The following is a 16438-nucleotide window of genomic DNA, read 5'->3' on the forward strand; positions in this document are numbered from 1 at the left end:
CTCTGGGAATTCTTTCATAATGTGAAGAAGCACCTCATGAGGCAAAAAATCTCACCCTAAAGTATTTAGTTAATAACTTAACATCTCACAAATAAGATTTGTTTAAAATGCACTTCCACACATGAAAAGGGATGTCACGTGGCACTTTTTAAAACAAAAATAATGCGTGTATAGGGACAATTTTGAAAAGAACTAGATTGACCTTTGTATTTGCATCTCGCACTATAGAAGCCCCAACTCTGGTGTGGGAAGTGAAGGGAATTTGCCCACATCCTCACTTTCTTGGTCTGAAGACAAAGTGTTGCACCGTTTCCGTGACCACTGGCTGTTGGGATCATCTGGGTGTTGGAATAAAATTTTTGACAACATATTTAGAAAGGTCACTTCTCTCAATGGGAAGAAAGTGGATTCAGCTACTGTCACCAAACCCTAATATCCTGAGAGACTGTAGGAATGCAATGCATTGGGAAAATCATTTCACTTGCTTTTCAAGCAGGAGTCATCTCTCAATTACTTGACTTCATATTTGTCATGCCCCTTAGTTGCATCTCAGTTTTTATTTTATCAGTTTTATTTTAAATAATCGTACCACAGGATCTCAATGTACTTTTATCTTGTATTTTAAGCTATAGAGCAAAATAAGTGAAAATATCATCCTCATAGGTCAGTATTGAACTACCAATTTCTTTTTTACTTCTCAAAGACAGGCAAGCTCTCCAACTCATAATCTCTTATGCATGGTCTGCAGAGTCAGTAGATTGGAAGGTAATTCTGCAAGTGACAGGAGTAGTGATTTATCATTTGTGAGGTTCACAGATTGCTAAAAGGGGACTTATTCCAATGTTTCTTAGGTGAATTTCATCCCAATTATACACATTTTCCAGAGACTGGCCCTGGCTGAGGAATTTCACAAAAGCTACATTCTCCCAAATGAAGCTATTAACTTCTCCGGACACTCACAGTGATAAACTGCGCTGTGAGCAGAGACTTGGGCACAATTTCTAGTATTCATTTGCCTTTAAAAATAACTTGCCTATTCACATAAACCAGCATCGCTTTTCTAATGGATATTAGCAGTTTAACTATTTGAGTCAAGTCAGGAAAAGACATGTAATTGCATTCACTTCAACAAATTCACTTAAGCCGGACATTTGTTGTCTGTCTACTATGTGAAGATAACATTTCCTTCCTTTGGCAAACTTTAATGAAGTATGAAGCTTTATCAATTCAACATGTCCTCTCTATGGGCTTATATTTAGCATGCTATCTTGGTCAGCAAGATTCTCTTCTAAATGACATCCTAGAGGTCACTCTGAAAGTGAACCGCAAAGTTAGAACCAGGACACAGCATCCTCCGCTCCCTCTTCAATGCCCAGATGGTTGCAGTAAACACTGTAACCTCCACACAATCACAATGCTCTTAACTTTCTAAAATTGAATGTTTTCAGCTGCATCCTGCCTTCCTCATCCACACATCTAATATCTTCCTTTAGATGTACTCATAGTTTAGCTGCTGAGGAGGAGGGAGAGAATTACACTGCAGCATTCAAGACCATCTGCAGCTGGTTGTTATATATATCGGATTTCCGATCCCAGGATGGGCATAACTGACTTCCTTTCACATGGAAAAACTTCTCTAAGATTTCAGTACAGCAAGTGGAAAACAGAGTTATGAACCCATTTTTAATTCATGAGTAGTTTCGGTTTCGTCTTTGAAAGTTGTCCAGGAACTTTAATTTGAGCTCTGAAAATGTAGGCATATCTTCAAGTTAAATAGACATTGAAGGCTGAAAACAGGGAAATTATTGTTGAATCAGAGAAATTTTATTACAGACTGCAATAGAGTCAATACTGTAAAGAGTCAGGTAATAATCTGTGCCTGCTATATACACAGTAAATATTTGCTGTATGGAATCTAATACCTTGGGAAAGAGCCTGAATAAAAGTAGCTGTCTCCACTCTACTATAGCTGCAGTTTCTTCCATATGACTCAGTTCTGGACCCTGTCCTCCAGTGGACTTTCTGAGGGCGTACACTAGCTCCACAAGGGACTTCTACTCTGATTATCATGTGATTTTTCATACTGTACACTGCCCTGATGGAACAGTACGAACACAATTATCTACCTGAGGGTGAATTCCTGGTGGCTCTGACTTATGATTCAGAACTCTTACGGAACATTTTCCCAGAAAATTAACCTGTTAATGTTTCTGGAGGAAAAAGGGGGAGGGGGAGTGTGCAGACATAATATAAGTTTGTGCATTAAGAGTAGCATTGTGTGTTTGCATTGCAAGCTACTAAATCCACACCTACGTCTACCTCCCAGCAAATTTTATACAGGGATGACCTCTGTCATGTTGCGTTGTGCTTGTCCTACACAGATACTTTTACTTTCATTGCTCATTTATGTCTTTGGAGAGCTCCATTCTGGGTTACACGTGGCATGCGGAGTCTCACCATATAGAAAGGGCACCATCACCTGCTCCGAGAGCAGTGTCCATTATTCATCATGGAACAACTGAGTGAACAGCATTAATCTCTTGGTATCGAGCACCCAGAATGTTCACTTCCAGCCTCCTCCATCCAACTAAGTAGCATATTCCCCTAATCCAGGATGGCCTGTCCCAGCAGCCAGTGCTTCTCCATCGGACTGTGAGGGGGTCAGAAGACTCCTTGCTCAGCCAGAGCACAGACTTTCCCTCCTTTGAGAACACAGTTTCCACGAGAGCCTCAGCTAGGCTGTGTGTTTCTTGAAGGCAAAGACAGACTGGGATATCCCCCACATGCATAGCATAATGTCTCCCACGTGCTAGGAGCTTAGTGAGGGTTTTGTAAATGAATGAATGAATAAATGATGAATGAATGAATGCAGACCTGTTACATTCCTTCTGCTAGGGGTAGTTTCTCAGGGGGAAACACACAAATATCACCTGATGGATGCACGGCAGATCTGAGAAGGACAAGTCCTCCTGCCACGACTGAATATCATTACATAGAAGTCTGACAGCTGGTCACAACTTTCAAGAAGGGCATTGTACGTCCATTCAGTGAGCACTTACTGAGTGAGTCCTCTGAGCTAGAACAGTACTAAGCTTTGGGGACATGATAGTGAGCAAAAATCCTGCCGGCCCTACCCCAGGGTGCGACTCATGGCATCCAGGCCTCTGTTTCTCTTTTTCAACCCTTCTTAGGACCATTTTACACTGGGTTCCCCACTGCTCCCTCTCTCCCAATCTTCTTGGCCATGACCCTCCCCAACCTCCTCTCTATACGTGAATTAAGTACTTCTTTTCCTGAAGTCAGGATATCCTCATTACCTCTCCCCTGCTTTCGTTCCTGATGCTCTGGTGACATGGTCAGAGATGAGTGTCTGCCAGGGGACTGGCCAGGGGTTCTCAAGTCGGGCTGCAGGAGCAGCAGCCTGGGCATTATTCATGAACCCATTAGAAATGCAGACTCCACAGCCCCACCCAGTGTTCTGAATTTGAAACTCTGGGGGTGGGGCCCAGGAACCATGTTTTAAAAAGTCTCCCCAGATTCAGACTCTACCAGAGTCTATCAGCCAGACAGACTGGGAGAAGCCTGCTCTAATCAAACGCATTTCTCCTAAGGCCCTCCCGAGACACTCCCGGGTGGGAGAAAATGGTTCTGGCCAAGAAGGGCAGTTCCGGAGCATGGGACAGGCCTTCGGGAGGGGGAGACAAGCACTAGGGGACGTGAAGTGGGCACTGAGCAGCAGGAGGAAGGAAGAAAGGGCGAGGAGAAAGAAGGCCCAGCCAGCGCACAGTGTGGAAACCGTCAGTCAGGCCTCCCCAGGGAAACAGAACCAATAGGACATAGGTATGTGGTTAATTTGAAGGAACTGGCTCATTTGCTTGTGGGGGCTAGTATGGCCAAAACCCACAGGGCAGGCCCATAGACTGGAAACTCAGGCAGGAGCTGATGCTGCAGTCTTGAGGCAGAATTCCCTCTTCTCTAGGAAACCTCAGTGTTTACTTGTCAGTGACTAGAGGAGGCCCACCAAGATAACAGAGGGTAATCTCTTTACTTGGAGCTGGAGTTAACAACATCTACAAACTACCTTCACAGCAGCACTAGGCTTGTGTTTGATTAAATGCCCAGGAACTCTAGCTTGGCCAAGGTGACCATGAGACTACCCATCACAGACACCTCACCTCTGGGGAGATTTTCTGAGGACGAGCATCAGACAAGGGAGTCCAAGCTAAGACTCCAATTCCCAGGGGACCCAAGTCCCAGCAAAGGCAGAAAACCTGTGGTTTCAGCATAAGATCTCAGCCCACGGATCACGCAGCTAGAGGTTAATGTCAGATAGATCAATTTTGCTGCCCACACTAGTAATCGAAGTCAATAGTTATTGAACAGCTACCAAAGACATGAAATTAGGCACTGGGGATGTTCAGGGTATAAGACAGAATCCCAAACTTGAAGGTCATTGGAAGTCATTAGCATAATTATTAAGAAATTGAGTTTCACAAATATTTATTAATACATTGTGTTCCTCATTGGTACTTCTAAAACTTGAGCCAATTAATTACATTAGTCCCCTGCCAAAAAAAAATAATTGAAGAATTATGCTACGGGGCATAACCTCCTTTCCTAGCATTCCTGGAAAAATCTGAAAGATAGGACAAGGACTTCCACCCCAAAATCTTACTAGAAAGCTAAACTGTCAGAAACTACTACATAACACATATGGTAAAAAGAAGTGTTTGTGCTCAACTGGAGGGTGTGGCTTAGACTCAAGGCAGTAGATGAGGGGTCTGCCTCCTCCCTCCCCAAAGTCTTATCATCATCAAGTTCAGGGGTGAAACAGCTTGTTCTGAAACATCCCCTGGGCCAACTTACCAGCTCAACTATCTGTGCAGAGAAAGTGAGAGGAGAGGACACTGGCAGAGTTTTGCCCAAAGGCCACGTCCGCTCTGTGCCTGAGGCAGGAAGCACAAGAGGGGACAAGGCCCTGGGCTCCTGGTTGAGGGCCCAGTGACTCTGCCCCTTCGTCAAAGGAGCCACTCCGTCTGCCTTAAGGCCTCCTCCTCACACTGTGGGCCCTAGAGCTGGTTAGAGATGGGATCTCAGGACCAGAAGCTTCATTTGACAAAAATCTGCAGATGATTCGTCAACACATCAAAACACAGTGCAGTAGGTGAGCAGGGGCAGAGCTGGAACCGGCAGGGAGGCAGAAACCTCTCCTTCCCGACACCCCTCCTTTGTTACAATCTCCAAACCATCAAGCCTCATAAAAGCAACCTAGAAGTGACAGCTGTGCTCCTCAGAGGAGGCCCTCAGCACATGAGGGAGCCCTGACACCATAAGGACTCACCCTCATTGTCTATTGTCCTTTATCTCCTTCCTGGGCTCAGTTCAGCCATTGTCCCTAAACATCGCTGAAGTCGATCAAAGCTTGGCAGTTAAGTTAAATCTAAAGTCACAGCATTTAAAAGGCTAAAACTTCACCAACAGCCACTTCCACAAAGCGAGTGCTGCTGGTTTGGTTTCACCATGCATTCTGCACTCAGCCCCATCCCGACACAGGGTAAGAAATTAACTTCTCCACTCATACCAGCCCTCGCACCACACAGAGAGCCCCTCTGACTGACAGTAGTTTACATCTGAAATCCACTCCTATCTTTCAGGGGTATGAGCAAACTGAAATGCAGAGAGGCTAAGAAACTTGCCCAAGATCACAGAGCCGGGACTTGAACTCAGACAGCCTGGGACCAGCCTTCATCTTCTAGGCTAGGGCCTTGAAGCACGGGGCCTTCTAAACCCTGACCCATAAATATCCTTTCCCATCCTCACTGAGGAGACGGGGCACTGCACTTCTGCATAGAAACATGTTTTCACTCTATACAGGGGCTGCTGCACGGCCTACATGGCATGAAGTGTATATATTTGAAAACATTATGGTTTGACACATGTCTTATGTGAAATCATTAATTGGGATGCTGTAACATATCAACTTAGAAAAATTAACAATAATAAATAAAATGCAAACTTTTCCAATATTATTTCCCAAAACTGTGCCCACCTGAACTGTTGGGCACAAACATCACTGCCTGCTGTCCAGGGCTCAGCAATGCACATCGCCTCTAACATTCACACCAGTGCCTAAGGCATCTGTGAAAACTTCCTAATTAATGTGCCCCAGCAGAGGACGTACAAGTACACCATACAAGCAACATGCATCGGCTGAAAACTGCCCAAGTTGCTGACAAACATCAAAATAAGATGATGACACTCAAAGACACCTATGAGTGAAAGACACTGATACAAGGGTATTAGAACATTGGACTCCAGTGAGGCAAAGAGAAGGAAAGCTTTGGACTCTGGGGGTGCAGCCTGCCCCACATACAACTTTCCCTCCGTCTGAGCCTCTGCCGCAGACCAAGGCCCTTCTTCTCCAGCTGCCCTTCTCCTACTCCGTCTCCTCTTTCCCCACACCTCTTTCCCTCTCCATTCACTTGTCTCCCACTTTTCCTTTTTCACTCTTGTTCAGAACTGTTCATTGCTCTTGCACTTTTGTGTAAACTGTCACATTCCCTCCTCAAAGTGAAAACCAAGTCTATTGAATATTGAAAAGGAAACTGCTGTTTTTTCACATATCTGTCCATTTTCTTTCCTCCCTTCAGGCCCTTTCTTATGCTTTTCTCTCTACCCGGACAACCTTAATTTTGCAAAACAAAAATCAACCCATATTTCAAGGTCCATGCTGTCTTCTCCATTACCCAGCCAGACCTCATCCCCCTCCTCCCAGGGCATGGAACGCTAGGCCTGGGTTCGCTTTATGATTATTTTTATCAGTTGGTGCCCACATCTGTTCATCTCTGTATACATGGCACCCAGATCAGCACCGTGTGCTGGAAAGGTACACAATGAATGCCTGTTGAATGTCATTGTTAGGGTCACTGGTCATTGTTCAGGGGAAAAATCTTTTCCCATCTGTGATTTAGAATGAGTGCCATGAAGTATGAGCAAGAACTCACAACTTAAATGTGAAGTATTTGCTGCAGCTCAAGGAGAATGTACATGCCTACACCCCAGAGCTCATGATGAAGTCCAAAACAAAGAGTTTACATTCATCAGCCACGTGATAATCTCACCATTTTCACAGAGTCCGGGATATTTTAAAGAAGTGAAGGAAATCCTCAGTAGTCTGTCCAAGAAGCCACATTCAACTCCAGAGACAGGACCAAGTTTCAGCCCATAAGGAATATTAAAGGCACAATTTCCTCACATAGCCGACCATCTACAGATTGATGGAGGGAGAGGCCACACACAGAAGTAATGCTCTCTGTTTCTATTAAGTTTTTAACATAAATCATAGTGATTAAAATGCATGGTTATACTCCCTAATTTAATCACACCCTTGAGGAATAAAGGTGAACGGTAACATAAATCCATGAGATTATATTATGCTCTCTGCCTCCTGAAGGAAACTTGTAGCCTTTTTCTACTATCTGTGTAGAAGGTTTTCCATTTTGCCGCACCATGAAACAGTTTTGCAATCTGGGGATCTTTTCCTACAGACAGTTTTGAGAATCTCTTTAAAAAATAGCTATAAATGTACCACAATTATCTCCTTGTGAAGAGAGGAGAGCCTACAATTTCTGGCTGGGCATCACGCGGGCCTATTTAGCTGTGCACGGAGTGGGTAGTAAATAGAAACATCAGCACAGCCATTTCAGAGGCTGCCTCAGAAACAAACTTCTCTTGCATGACCATTCATTCCACTTACACAGAACAAATAATAGTGCAAATTAGCAATTTAGCTATGGATCAGTGGCCCACAGAATCCTATTACAGAAAGAAAGTATCTTATTCAGGGGAAATGGGTGGATGGGGTTTATCAATCTGTAAGAGATACCACTTAGTATCTTATTCCATGACAACTGCAATTTCTTGTGCCCTAATCAAAAGCAAGAAATCAGTATGCACTGGAAAAGCACAAGAACCAGGGGCAAAAGAGGACGACTGGGGTACAGGTTGTATGTAAATAAAAGATCAAATAATTTTTATTGCAGGCTCCACAGTCTAGTTACATCAGAATCTAACAGTAGAGTTCATGCAACCATGAACCAAATTTCAGATTTTTAAATATTTTATTACATTATAGCAACATTAATAGAATTACCAATAAAATGTACCCATAATCCCATGACTTCAACAAATCAAATTGCATTTACTTGTCCATTTTTCCTTCTAGTTCCTGTTACAAAAATACATAATTTTTCTTAGCTTGAAGCACACTGCAGTTAAGAAGTACTTGACATTTTAAATCAATACAGAATGTTTTAACCCCATCATTTTGACCCTGAGCATGTTTAGACTCTATTTATCAATAAAAACATTTCCCTCAGAATTATAGCAACGTTAAATGTCATTAAACCAACGTAATCCTTCGCTTTGTTTTCTGGACTGCATAAGTAAACCATGTGCATTTTTTCATTTTCATCAGGACCAGTCCCTTTTCATGTAAATATCACAAGACAAATTTGATTCATTGATTTTTTTGGTCCCTATCAAATTTTACAAATTGACATTTTTGCCACCAAGTATTTTCTGAAGTGTCCATCATTTCTTCCAAGTCTAAGGTTGTGACGTTTTAGCTACTATTTGTCTTATTTTGGGTTTACTGTCTCCCCCAAGTCTAAATTTTCCTAATAACGTATGCAATCAAAACACCACTGCAGCTGAGATGGAAAACTCCAAATACTCTTTTAGACACACATGATATAATAAGACTTTCCTTTTGCTTTTCATAGGGATAATCATCCATGACTGACTGAAATCCCCTAAGCAGATGTAGCATAGACTACTCCTCCAGCTTCTCAGTAGAGCTTTGAGACCCGCCACAGCTTCCCTTTAAAACAACAGAGGTGGAGCCGGGTGGGATCACACTTACTCTGTGCATCTCCAGTGGGGGAAAGTATGGTCAATGAGTCATGTTTTCTTTTGACAGTTACTTAGAGGCAGGTGTTGGCACCACGTGGAGAGGAATATTGCGGCAAGAGTTATCAAACGAGGGAGCATGTTTCCTAAGACAAGTGAACATCCTGTTTCTAAAAGAGTATAAAAACGGTGCTTGAGTTCAATGCCAGTCAGAAATGCCAGCAGGTGGAAATACTGCTCATATTGTCTTTTTTTTTTAAATTATGGTAAGAACACTTAACACGAGATCTACCCTTTTAAGTTTTTTTAACTATACACTACAGTATTGTTAACCACAGGGCTATGCTGTATAGTAGATCTCTGGAACTTACTCATCTCGTATAACTGGAATTTTACACCTATTAAGCAACAATTCCTCACTTCCCCCTCTCCCAGCCCCTGGCAGCCATCATTCTACTCTCTGTTTCTATGAGCTTGACTCTCTTAGACACCTCATATAGGTGGAATCATGCAGTATTTGGCATTCTGTGACTGGCTTATTTCACTTAGCATAATGTCCTCAAGGTTCATCCATGTACGGCAGGACCTTTTTTCTTTAAGGCTGAATAATATTTCAAGGATGTACACACATTTTCTTTATTCATTCATCTGTTGATAGACACTTAGGTTGTCTCTGTATCTTGGCAATATATTGTGAATAATGCTGTAATGAACATGAGGTGCAGATATCTCTTCTCGATCCTGATTTCAGTTCCTTTGGATGTACACCCAGAAGTGGGATTGCTGGTTCTATTTTTAATTTTTTGAGGAACCTCCACACTGTGTTCCATAGTGGCTAAACCAATTTACATTCCCACTAACAGTGTAGAGGGCTCTTCACATCCTCACCAACACTTGTTATCTTTTGGTTTTTTGATAATAGCTCTCTCAACAGGTGTGAGGTGATATCTCACTGTGGTTTTGATTTGCATTTCCCTGATGATTAGTAATGTTGAGCACCTTTTCACACACCTCTTGGCCATTTGTATGTTTTCTTTGGAGAAATGTCTATCAAGTGTTCTACCGATTTTTTAAACCAAGTTACTGGTTTTTGCTATTGTAGGATGCCAATATTGTCTCCCAGAAGCTTTCTTATTTTGCTTTTCACATTTAGGCCTATAACCTTCCTGGAATATGTTTCTAGGCATGGTGTGAAGTAGGTCCACTTTTCTCTCTTCCAGACACTGTCTAGTTGTCCCAGCATCGTCCGTTAAAACCCACTCTTCTCCCGCTGCTCCGATGCCACCTTTATCACAAAACGTGCATCTGTGCAAGTCTGTTTCTGAGCTCTGTATCCTTCTCCAATTGTCTGTTTGTCCTTTTCTTGCATCAAAAGGCCTCTCATACTCCCCGTGGCTTTATACTAAGTCTTTCTATGTGGTAACGCTGGCCCTACCTCCTTGTGCTTCTTCAAAGTGACTTGGTTAGTCTCAGTTCTTTATGTAAGCATATACCAGTTTCATTGACTTAAGGCATAATTTTTTTAAACAGTTTTATCCCTGTTAGAATTGGCTTCATTACATGTTTGTTTACATTATGCTAAATACCTAGTTGATGGCATTTTCTTGAGTGCTAAATGTTCATGAGGGTCCTTCCACCTCCCACTGCCATGCAACATGGAGCAGAATGCAGCAACAGTCAGAGCACGGGCCAGAAACAGGCAAATCCTAGCTTGTGTCTTACCAGATGTGCACCTCTGGGTATTTAACCTGAGTCTCAGATCCTCATTGTAAAATGTCATTATCATACCATCTACCCCGTGGGGTTATTTAAAAGACGCAGGTAAAGCGTGTTGCACAGTGCCTGGCACACATAAGCTCCCAATCTGTAAAAATGAAATTCACCATGATCTCAGTTTCTCCCCGGCCAACATTAAATCAGTGAGAGATCACAGGTGTTTCATCTCGAGTCTATGGGCACTTCTCTGAATTAGACACATAAAAATGAATGTATCTATTTTTTTTACCTGAAGAATATCATCCCTGAGCTAACATCTGTGCCAATCTTCCTCTACTTTACTGTGGGTCCCTGCCACAGCTTAGATGATGAGTGGTGTAGGTCTGCACCCAGGATTTGAACTGGTGAACCTGGGCCACCAAAGCAGAACGTGCTGAACTTAACCACTATGCCACAGGGACAGCCCCATAAAAATGAATGTATTTTTTATATCCATTTCACTGTGACTCAATCAAATGACTATATGTCAACCACTAAGCACACATCTGCCTTTGAGGTGATTCCCAGAGTTCATTTCATAACCCTCAAGAGGCTAGAAGGTCAAGTGAGAGTGTTCACTAAGGGCAGCTGACCAGGCTGAGGCTGAGCCAGTGCATAAGACTCTAAAATCTGACATTTCACAGGCAAATCACAACTTTCACACATTCCTCAGAGCATGCACTCACACCTGCTCATCATTTTCAGGAACAAAACACAATTTTCTGTGCACCTGAAATGATGGATGTGTGAGCCTGAGCCCTGCCTGAGGACCCTTCTTTCTCATGTTTTGCTGAAGGCAAGGCCTATTGCTGTTTGTAGTTGTCCCTTTAACCCCTTTTGACCCCAGAGCAGCCTTTCCTTTCCAGACCTTCCCGGCAGCCTGGTAGAGTGGCAACAGTGAGCAGGGGTGATGCAACCCTCAGCTGCTCCTGATCATGTATTACGTTTCTCAACAGCCACTCCCATTCCTCTGGGGTCCCACTGTCCCCTTTCTTTCCCTGTGCTGAATCCTACTGAGCTGTGCTCCCTGAGCATGGCTTTCAGCCCCAGTGGCTTCTGTAGCCCAGGACTTGTCTAGCGGGAGCTCACAGGAAATCCAGGTGTCATCCCTTGAAGCCCCAAGAGACCACAGAAGACGTCCTGTGCTGAAGTCTGGTGCCGTATGATTCCACATACAAAGCGGATCCTGGAGCATAGGACCCACACTTTTACACCCAGCTTTATAAAGGTACGTTTCTCTAAATTATAAACATTGGAAAGACATATTGCATAGAGTGATGTTTCACGTGAACACTTTCTTTCTGCAGTGTTATCAGTAGACTTATAAGGAGATGTTAATGACAATAAGAGACCACTATCAAGTCATCCACAAAAATCATCTTTGCAAAGCCTGGTCAGAGCATTGGTCTGATTTTAAATCAGGCAAGATTTTACATCTGGAGTACATGTGAAGTAAGAATATGTCCCTTTTATTCTATACTAGAGGTGGGTATGTTTTTCTGTAACTCATACTTGTCTCCTTTGCTGACTGCGCAGTTAAGAGTTTGCACCTGTTACTTTTCTTGAATTGATTCAACTCAATGAGCTCCACTTCTTAATCTCACTGTATTTAAGATACCCCAGCATAATCATTCCTCTTGCTTTGCAGACGAAAGGCTTCCTCTTGGACAAAGGAGTATGATTAGTACATGCTTTTATTTCACGTGTCTGACAACTTAATTTCAATACGTACAATACTGAGATAGCCAGCCCCCAACAAAGGAGCTATGATTTATATTGGGCATAATCTGCGAACATGTATGACACACAGAACTAATACAATGTTAGTATCTCAATCCTTGAGAAATGTCTCCCCTTCCCTGATTATTGATCCCCACAACCACCATGTGGGGTAGAGCTAGGCAGGCACCTGAAGCAGGTGGGGTGGAGAATTCACATGGCCCACGCAGGGTGAGGTGGGGTCCTCGCTCGGGGCAGCTGGTGTGGGAAGCAGGGCCTAGGAGGGTGGTAAGGACACCCACACAGAAGAGTGTCTATAATAAGGTTGTTTTAGATTTTGGACTTTTTCATTGCTGTCTTAAGCCAGTCTTGAGGCTAGAAGCAGGTCAGTCCCCTTTCGGACCTTCTGATTGAGTCCACACCCCACCCACCGCCCTTATGGGGCTCTCACTCTCAGGGGCCACTATGCGCCTGCCCTAATGGCCCCAACACCAGACAACTAGGGACAGCCCCTATGCCAGGAGCCCATGGAATTATTCTAATTGTCCAATCCACAGGGAGCTTTTGGAACCTAGCTAACCCCACCCTGCGTGCCATCCATAAGATGCCTCTACAGCTCCAGCTTGTTGGTGCCCTGTCCCCAGCACAGCCCCCTGCGTGGCCCTGCCTGGCAGCTTCTCACATTTGGAACTCCCTGTCATCTATCCAAGTGTCCATATGTTGCATCCCAGCATCAGAAGAATCTTTAAATCTTATAAAACAGTAGCCTAGTGGCACGTTTCTGGGCCCAAGAGGGGTGAGGAAGCTGCAGGAGGAGGGATCATGGAGGCATCAGGTGTTGGGGCCCTGGAGGGGTGAGAAAGTTTTCCTCGTAGCAAAGCGTCCAACCACAGCGTATCAGAGCAAAAGAGAGGACGAGAGGCATCTGGCAAGAGCAGGGCAACAGGATACTGGGTTCAGGTGCTGTCTTTTCAGGCTCCTCCTCCGTGAACTTACTATTCTTTCCTTTGTGACAAGCATCCTGTGACAAGACACTCTGAGACAATGTAAATATCTTGTTTCTCACCATACTTTCATCCACAAATTTTAACATCCACTGATTCTTGCTTAAAACAATTATTACTATGGTTTTGCCAAATGGTGAAGATGAAAACTAAAGTTGATAACCTCAGAGACTTTTGCCCAAAGATTGCAAACTACAGCTTAAAGACCAAATTCAGCCTGCTGCCTTTTTACGGAAATAAAGTATTTTGGAACACAACCAGATCCATTCGTTTGTTTACTGTCTGTAGCTGATTTCATGCTCGATGGCACAGCTGAGTAGATGCCACAAGACACCACATGTCCCATAAAGCCTAAACTTTTATTGGGCCCTTTACAGAAAAAGTTTGCCAACCCCCACATTAGAGAAAATACTGCATTTATGAAATAGGTATAGGTACAGAATATATTATAAGGAACTAGAAAAAGAATCCTTAAAAAGTACAAATCTGATAATCAAAAAAAAATTCAATAGAAGGGTTGAAAATAAATTGAGGCAATATTCCAGAAAGCAAAACAGAAGACTAAGAGAGAGATAAGATGGAAAAGATAAGGGGCTTGAGAGGATCAATCCAGAAAGGATGACAGCTGATTAGTAAAAGTTACAGAAAAAGACAACAGAGAAAATACTGAGTTTTTTTTTTTAAAAAATCCAGAACTGAAGTACACAAATTCTTAAATTAAAATGACCCATAATGAATAAAAAAGACGTACTCCAAGGCACATCATCTTGAAATTTCAAAATACCAAGAAAGAGGAGAGAATTCTAAAAGCTTCCAGAGAGAGAACAGGGCACATACAAATGAAGATCAATCAGATAGCATTACAGACATCAACAATGCTAGGAGAAAGACTCACAAAAATGTCTTCAAAGTTGTAAGACGAAATATTTTTCATCCTACAATTGGTACCCAAACTATCCATCAGACATTTTCAGAAATTGAAGGATCCAAAATATATCTCCATCACTTTCTTAGAAAGCTGCAGGAGAAGGTGCACCTCTGGAAAGAAGGACACAAATCAAGACAGAGGAAGACAAGATTCCGTAAGACAGAGGATTCACACGGAAACTTCCAGAACGACAGCTGTCCAGCAGGGCTAGAGAGACAAGGTTGAGACTGAAGCAAACAGAGTCGGAAATCTGGGAATGAAATAGCCTGAGAGGAAAAAATCAGAATTCATAGATTATTTGATACGTTTAATCATTTAGGAAAAAAAACAACACTGAAAAAATTGACCAACATATGAAAGACTGAACAGACCTTTAAGGAAAATTTTAGATTCATTGAAAGCTAGGCAAGTAAAAAGAGGAAGCAATTATTCATCCAGGAAAAATAAAAGATTGTAAAAGAGAGAAGAATCAGAACACTCCATGCGACCCTGCAGGGAACGATGATATCACAGTCACAACAACAGACCAGGACAACTTATTTAAAACTGTAGTAATTATTTGGTATGACACAAGAGGAGAGGAGGCTGGTGTCAAAGGGCTATGTTTTACCTACCATAAGTCAATAGATGTCTAAAACTGCGAAGTCCAGAAACAGCCATAGAAGATGATTACTTAGAAATAGAGGAGTAAATATGAGAAGAAAAAGCTTTAAAAAGCTGAACACTATCTCAGACCTTGAAAAGGCAAGTGGAGGCAAGGTTGAGTCTTCTAGCATCATTTGATGACGTGTGGTGTGTGCACGATTCTTTGAAGAGACACTTAAAAACACCCTGACTCTGTGAATGCCTTCGCTCTGCCTCACTTAGCCCTTGCCCAGCACTGCCCAACACACTTCCCCTCAAAAGTTAAGTAAGATGCAAAGGGCTCCAGAGTCAAGACAGAATTTATCCCTGCCCCTGTCATGCTCCCACAGTTCCTGTTATATTCCATGTAATAGTTTCCATTGATTTAACAAATAGCTACTGAGAATGGATTATGAGCTTGGCATTGGGCATCCCGTTAGGTGCTGGAGAGACAGCAGTAAACAAGACGACACAGTTCTGCTCACAGGACTAGTAGTCTGGCAGGAAAACAGATATTAAACACATATTCAAGTCAATCGGAACAAGCATTGTAAGAGGAAGCCCCAGCTTGCAGTTTCCCATCATACTGCCATCATGGAAGTATCTGGTTCCCGTTCTATTCAGTATCATTAAAACAGAAGTAAAGAGAACAGCACTCTTTCTCTGGCTCTACCTCGTTTCAGTATTTTCAAGACATCTAGTCCCTCCACAATTTAACCCAGTGAGTTCAAGGAGTCACCACACATCATTTTGTGGTTGTTTTTCAATTCAGTCCTGAAAGTGAAACATGGCCTCCGCCACCTGCCTCTTCTGTCTGGGCTGATCGCTCAAGCCACTGCTTCTCCAGCCCCTCTCACCCAGGCGGAGCAAGTGCTCTACGTCCCCTATGGTGATACGATGAAATAAAGTCCTCCTGTCCTCTTCCTTCCCACGGGCGCCGGCCCAAGGCTACGAGGTTGGGAGGGTGAGAACAGTATCAGCACCTGGAATCCTTTTCACTCTCACACTTCTTCTGCCAAGAACCTAATATCTGTCCCAAATCTTTTACTGCCGTCTTCAAATTCTTCATTCTACACTCACACACACACACAAACACCTCAAAAGAGAAAACTGATCAGATAATTCAATATAAGAATGAGAAACAGAGAGGAGGGAACTTTAAGCAAGCATGCCCCAGTAGAAGCAACACAGTATTTCAAAAATCACTTCTGAGAATAACTTTAAGTGGGAGATAAAAATATGATCAAAAAATAATCAACACAATTTAAAACAAATTTAGAACCAAATCCCTAAAAAACATATGCTTAGATACATGTTACCTCTATTTGAACCCCAAGCATCTGTCAATTCTCTTAAAACATTTCTGCAGAGGAAGTGTTCACTAACTCATCTATCTTCCCCCACTAATGTAGACTTGGTGTCTTAACTGCTTTTGTATCACACTTTGCTCTTTCAAGCAATAACAATTTCTTCTGATGATTTCAGATACATCTTTCCT

At 42.8% G+C, this 16438-nt stretch overlaps 1 protein-coding gene across 6 annotated transcripts in view; it reads right to left on the reverse strand.

The window, feature by feature from the left end:
• FBXO15 (F-box protein 15) overlaps positions 1-16438 on the reverse strand; it is a 75036-nt gene that overhangs the window by 11190 nt on the left and 47408 nt on the right. The gene's annotated exons all lie outside the window — the stretch shown is intronic.

Source organism: Equus przewalskii, chromosome 7 (assembly GCF_037783145.1).
Source record: "Equus przewalskii isolate Varuska chromosome 7, EquPr2, whole genome shotgun sequence".
Classification (NCBI taxonomy): domain Eukaryota; kingdom Metazoa; phylum Chordata; class Mammalia; order Perissodactyla; family Equidae; genus Equus; species Equus przewalskii.